Raw genomic sequence first — 6,010 nt, 5'->3', positions numbered from 1 at the left:
ATAAAAGCTTCTTGCGTTTTGGTTTATACTGCAGTTCTCATTGATATCTCTTTCGTGCTTAAACATCAAGGACCATTTACTTGTTTCATTGCACATTTCTATTGTATTGGGCTTTGCTTTATCTTTGTTGTTAATGTCTCGAAGTTCTTGCGGGCGGCTTTAGATGCTGAAACGCCGATAGTTTCAGATTCGCGCAGTTTTGCCAAGAAAAAATTCATATCTCGATGTAGGAGCGTTGAAACCATGAGCCGCAAAATTCTCAAGAAACTAAACTTAGGAATCTATCATGTATCCAAAAATCAAAGTCAACGAACATATAGATCATCCCCGATAAATGCAAGAATTTGGCTCTACAACCTGAAACGCCAATATTTCTCAGATTCGAGCAGTCTCGCCAACAAATTCATATCTCGACGTAGGGGCGTTGAAATCGCGAGCCGTAAAATTATCAAGCAACTAGACTCATAAATATAGCATGTATCCAAAAATCAAAGTCAACAAACATATAGATCATCCCAGATAAATCCAAGAATTTGGCTCTACATGCTGAAACGCCAATATTTCTCAGATTCGAGCAGTCTCGCCAAAAAGTTCACATCTCGACGTAGGGGCATTGAAATCACGAGTCGCAAAATTCCAAAGAAACTAGACTCATAAATATATCATGTGTCCAAAAATCAAAGCCAATAACAATCGGAATAGTTCCAGATAAATTCAAGAAGTTGACAATACATGCTAAAACGTCGATAGTTTCAGATTTGCGCAGTTTCGTTGAGAAAATTCATATCTCGATGTAGGAACATCAAAATCATGAGCCTCTAAATTCTCAGGAAACTAGACTTATTAATCTAATATGTATCCAAAAAATCAAAGTTGGAAACCCTCCGGATCATCCCAGATAAATTCGGGAAATCCACCTTAGATATTTTATTCCAACTTGACGGATTTGAAGGATTGAATTTGAAGGCTTGCTGGATTCTAAGACTTCAACTTGCAGATATGATGAATTTAAAACTTTAGCTTGAAGACTAACATATTGGAAGGCTTCGCCGTGCAGTTGTGATGGCTTTGGACTCCAACTCAAAGAGTTGCCAGATTTGAGGCCTTCAATTTGGAGACCAATGATTTTGCAGACTTTAACTCCTTGATTTAACCACTTGCTAAGGGATTACAGTCATTCCATTGGAGAAACCCATTTGTCATGGAGATTTGCCTTCGTTGGACTACTGATATATAGTGAAAGTTCAAACCGAAGCAAAAGGATGCTTGTATGTACGATCTCCATGCGCCTGATTAGGCGAACTTCATTTTGAACAACGCATAGGGGGATGCGTTTTTTTTTTGAGTCATGCGACTGAACTTAGAATAAAACTCTAAGCGCCTACGTACCTCGGTGAAGAGGATCAAGTCATACCGTAGTTCAGAAAAATGAGTTTTGTTTTTCTTTTTTTTTGTGTCCTAACTTTTGCCTAGGCCGCCTCTTGCGAGATTTTCAACCTAGTGGACATTTTTTTTTTGGGCCGTGCACAGTTTATACTCTTGCGGGCCAGGAGTTACATGCAGTTTATGCTCGTGCCTTAAGGAGTGTCATCTCGCTTCAAGGATAGTACTTTTTCAAGAACTTTGCGTTGATAGGACCGATCCTCAAGCCATCCGCATCAACAAGCTTGTAAGCGCCACTTGAATATGCTTCTTGTACGACATATGGTCCATCCCATTTTGAGGTGAATTTTCCCCCAAACTTATGGGAAACGATGATGGGTCTTCTTACTGCAAGGACTTGATCTCCCACTTGGAAGGACCTCAAGCGAACCTTTTTGTTGAACGCACGAGATAGACGGGCTTGATTACATTCAAGATTTTGTTGAGCCTCCAGCCTTTTCTCATCAAGTGCTTCTAACTCTACAAGACGCAATCGAGCATTTTCCTCTTCGGTGAGCCCTTCTTGAATAGCAAGTCGTAAAGAAGGGATTTGGCGCTCAAGTGGTAGGACTGCTTCAACTCCATAAGCAAGCGAATATGGGGTTGCTTGCGTTGGTGTGCGGTAAGTCGTCCTATATGCCCACAAAGCTTCTTCCATTCGTTCATGCCAATCTCGTTTGGACTTGGAGACGACCTTCTTCAACAAGTTACACAAAGTCTTATTGAACGCTTCAGCTAGACCGTTGGCGGTAGCATGATACATAGAAGATTTATGCTGCTTGAAGCCGAAAAGATCACAAATCTTGTTCATCAATTTGTTATCAAATGGCTTGCCATTGTCCATTATTATGTAACGAGGAATGCCGAAGTGGTAGATGATGTTTACTCGGATGAAGTTCGCAACATTCTCCTTCTTCACTTCTTTAAGAGCGACAGCTTCGGCCCATTTTGAGAAGTAATCAGTTGCAGCCAAGATGTACAAGTGTCCACCGAAAGATTTCGGCAAAGGACCAACGACATCCAACCCCCAAGCGTCAAATGGCCAAGATGCGACGGTCGGGTGTAATATTTCGGGAGGCTGATGTATAAAATTCTCATGAAACTGTCAAGCCTTGCATCTTCGAACATAGTCTAAGCAATCTTTCACCATCGTTGGCCAATAATATCCCATCCTTTTTATGTGGAAGTGGAGCTTTGGTCCAGATTGATGTGATCCACATACTCCTGAATGTGCTTCTTGCAAAGCTTGGACTGCTTCGTCCTCCCCCAGACATCGCAAGAGTATCCCCTCAAAAGATCTTCTATAGAAGGTATCCTTATAGTAAAGGAATCGAGGTGCACGACGACGAATCTCAGTTCTTCTTCTAGAGTCTTCTGGCAGTATCCCATAACTTAAGTAGTCAATGATGGGTTGTCGCCAGTCTTCCTTTGCAGCTTCAGAAACAGCTACGAGATGCTCAAGCTCACTTTCCACGCTTTCATCCTCATTTGACGGAGGTACTACCCATTTTTGACAGATAGTCACTTGTGTTTGATCTGGCAGAGTAAGCGCTGAAGCTAGAGCAGCTAAAGCATCCACTTTCTTATTTTCCCTCCTAGGAACATGCTGAAAAGTCACATCACCAAGCCATCCTATCAATTTCTGAGCATAACCATGATAGGGGAGTAATTCAGGCTTCTTGACTTCGTAGCTTCCCAAGAGTTGATTGATCACCAACTGAGAGTCACCAAAGACTTGCAACTGCAACTGCTTCATGTCGATGGCCATTTCAAGTCCAAGTATTAGTGCTTGATATTCAGCGACATTGTTGGAGCAATGTTGTGACAAAGTGAAGGAGTATGGTAGAACTTCTCCCTGTGGAGTAACAAACACCACACCAGCACCAGCTTCATCACATTGTGCAGCACCATCAAAGTACATTTTCCGCGGAGATTGAATTTCAACGACCATTGCATCTTCGTCGGGAAGTTCATCAGTTAGCTCCCAGTCATCAGGTATCGGGTGATCTGCTAGGAAGTCTGCCAATGCCTGTCCTTTTACAGCCTTTTGAGGGATGTATGTAATCTCAAATTGTTGAAACTGGAGGTACCATCTTGCTAGTCGATCACTGAGGACCGGTTTTGACATCACAAACTTGATGGGATTTGCTCTGGAAATGAGGTTAACACTATGAGCTTGAAAGTAGTGCTTCAGCTTTTGAATCGAGAAGACTAGCGCCAAACACAACTTTTCAATTGGCGTGTAATTCAGCTCATTAGGCGTCATCATTCTGCTCAAGTAGTAAAGAGAATTTTCTTTCCCTTCGCTATTCTCTTGGGCCAACAACGCTCCAACCGACCTTTCTTGTGCTGAAATGTACAGTATCAATGGTTTTCCAGGTACAGGGGCTACTAGAACTGGAGGCTTCATTAAATATGACTTGATATTCTCGAAGGCATTAGTACATGTTTCGTCCCACTTGAAAGGGGCGCCCTTCTTCATGAGACGACTGAATGGTTGGCACCTCCCAGCTAAATTCAAAATGAATCTCCTAATTAAGCTAGCTTCCCTTGCAGAATTTTTAACTCATGAATATTTCGAGGCTCGGGCATTTTCAAAATCGCATCAACTTTGGCTTGATCAATTTCGATTCCTCGATGTCGAACAATGAAACCAAGGAATTTTCCAGAAGTAACTCCAAAGGCACATTTCAATGGATTCATTCGAAGTTGATATCTCCGAAGTCGCTCGAACACCATTCTCAGGTCTTGCAAGTGGTCGCTCCTCTTTCTTGATTTTACTACCAAGTCATCCACATAACATTCAACATTTTTGTGGAGCAAATCATCAAAGATATTCTGCATATCCCTTTGATATGTGGCACCAGCATTTTTCAAACCGAAAGGCATCACTTTGTCACAATAAATACCCTTGGGTGTACGAAATGCAGTAAGCTCTTCATCTTTTGGTGCCATGCGAATTTGGTTATAGCCGGATGAACCGTCCATGAAAGTCATTGCCTCGTAACCAGTGGTAGCATCAATCATCAATTCTGGGATGGGAAGCGGAAAATCATCTTTAGGGCATGCATTGTTAAGATCCCTGAAGTCAACACAAACTCGAATTTGGCCAGTCTTCTTTTTCACGGGAACGATACTCGAAATCCATGTAGGATATTTAACTTCACGAATAAATCTAGCTTCAATGAGTTTGTTGACTTCATTTTCGATTGATGGAACCAAATCTGGTCTGAAATGCCTTTGGGCTTGCTTAACAGGACGGGCACCATTCTTGACCGCCAGATGATGGACTGCTACTTTTGGATCTAATCCAAGCATCTCTTTATAACTCCAAGCAAAAACATCCCTATATTCTTTGAGTATTTCCATGTAAGTGTCTTCTTCATCACCTGTTAGAAAAGCACTTAGGTAGGTGGGCCTTGGGTCTTCATCAGTACCAAGATTAACTTCTTTCAAAGAGTCTACTGTGGTCTTCACCCCTTCTTCAAGTTCTGGAGGAGCATTTATGGCATCTTCATCCTCTCGAGGATCTCCATCACTGAAAGATATGTGGTAACACAAAGAGATGTCTTCTAACTTCTCGGCAACCTCTATCTGAAATGAAGTATCTTGATCACTTTGTGCAGTAATATGATATGAAGAACCTACACTCTCCTCATCTTCGTCACGCTCCTTGGTATACACTACAGTGTGAGACTTTGCTTTTAGCACCTCCCCACATGAAACCACAAGCTTTGTTTGTCGTCTCATTCTAGAAGGAATCAAACTTTGTATATCCCTCTGGGTTCCAGGCAAAGCAAGCGTTTTCACGCTTTGATAATCTCTGTGGAACTTGTTCTTCCTTTTCTTCTTCAGTTTTAACGGCCCTAATCTCTCAAATACAGAAGCTTTTGTGGCCAACTTTCCAAGATGATCAAACACTGAAGGCCTTTTATTGGAAGCAACAGACTCATCTTCCACAGTGATGTAGTTGATACTTGCCCTTCTTATGGATATGCGAACTGGCGGAGGTTGTTTGTATCCCAAACCTTCGCGTGATTGCATCATGCTAGCTCCTGATGGAAGTTTCCCTAACTTTGACGGCTCGTTGGGGTTGTACCCATCCTTGACAAATAACTTGTAAGCATTTGGATCAAAGCCTTCATTTGTACGTTTTGTAGGGAGTGCCATATTTTGTGGCGGATTCTGAGCCACGAAGTCTCCAAGTAACTTTGAGGACAAATTTATCGCATCAATTCGTCTGATGGGAAGAGTTAGCCCTCCTAGCGTATTTTCTTGAGCTTCAGATGGTTTACCTTTTTTTTCTTCAACTTTGGGACATAGCAGAGCACGGGAGTTGTCTTCTTCTTTTTCAAAGACACGGTGTTCCCTTTATTGGGACTGGAGTGCGACACCTCTGCACCAACTTCAACTTTTCCAATAGTCTCATCAGCTCTTTCAGTTGCGATCTTATCACTCTTGGTCATTGTGATGTCATCGACTTTTACTTCTCTCACCATGTAGTTCTTCAAGTAGAACTTCGCATCGACGAAGTGTGACTCTGCTTCAGTAAATGGCTTATCATCAACAACTATCTTCTTTTCGACAC

Source organism: Lycium barbarum, chromosome 5, assembly GCF_019175385.1.
Source record: "Lycium barbarum isolate Lr01 chromosome 5, ASM1917538v2, whole genome shotgun sequence".
Lineage (NCBI taxonomy): Eukaryota > Viridiplantae > Streptophyta > Magnoliopsida > Solanales > Solanaceae > Lycium > Lycium barbarum.
Note: the sequence above shows the minus strand (reverse complement) of the source record.